The sequence below is a fragment of the Mandrillus leucophaeus genome, unplaced genomic scaffold, assembly GCF_000951045.1.
Source record: "Mandrillus leucophaeus isolate KB7577 unplaced genomic scaffold, Mleu.le_1.0 Scaffold258, whole genome shotgun sequence".
In the NCBI taxonomy this organism is placed as follows: Eukaryota; Metazoa; Chordata; class Mammalia; order Primates; family Cercopithecidae; genus Mandrillus; species Mandrillus leucophaeus.
Window position 1 is genome coordinate 1,522,458 of NW_012102676.1, and position 1,135 is coordinate 1,523,592.

Below are 1,135 nucleotides of genomic sequence, written 5' to 3' on the forward strand. Positions count from 1 at the left end.
AAACAAACCAATGAGCAAAAAACCCAAAACAGAAAAAAAATTCCACCTTACTATGTCACATGCAAAAAAAAAAAAAAAAAAAAAAAAAAAAAAAAAAAAATTAGAACCAGACCTTACACCCTTCACAAAAATTAACTCAAAACTGACCATTGACATACATTTAAAATACAAAACTATAAAATGCCTAGCAAATAACAGAGAACTTCTAGATGATCTTGGGCATGATCACAACTTTTCAAATACAACACAAAAGGCAAGATCCATGAAAGAAATAACTGATAAATGGGGGGCTCCATTAAAATAAAAAACTTCTACTCTGTGAAAGATACTGTCAAGAGAAGGGGAAGATAACCACAGATTGGGAGAACATATTTGCCTAAGACTTAACAGATGGACTGTTATCCAAAATACAAAAATAACTCTTACAGCTCAACAATAAGAAAATGAACAACCTAATTTAACAAATAGGTCAAAGTTCTGAACACTTCACCAAAGAAGATATACAAATGAAAATAGCATATGAAAAGATGTACTACATCATATGACATTGGAGAAATGCAAATTAAAACAACTATGAGATATTTTGGCACGCCTACTAAAATAGCCAAAATCCAGAACACTGACAATACTGAATGCTGGCGAGAATATGGAGCAACAGAAACTTTCATTCCTTGCTGGTGGAAATGCAAAATACTACAGAAACTTTGGAATATAGTTTAGCAGTTTCTGTTACAAAGCTAAACTTACTCTAATCATGTGAACCAGCTATCACACTCTTTGATATCTACCTGAAGAAGCTAAAAAACACAAATGTTTATAGAAGCTTTATTCATAATTGCCAAAGCTTGAAAGCAAGCCGGCATCCTTCAGTACATGAATAGATAAATCAAATGTGATTCAGACAGACAACGGAATATTATTTAGCACTGAAAAGAAATGATCTGTTGGATCGTGAAGAGATATAGGGGAAACTTAAATGCATATTACTAAGTGAAAGAAGCCAATTTTTTAGGCCCGGCGCAATGGCTCATGCCTGTAATCCCAGCACTTCGGGAGACCTAGACGGGCAGATCACGAGGTCAGGAGACAGAGGTCATCCTGGCTAACACGGTGAAACCCCGTCTCTACTAAAAAT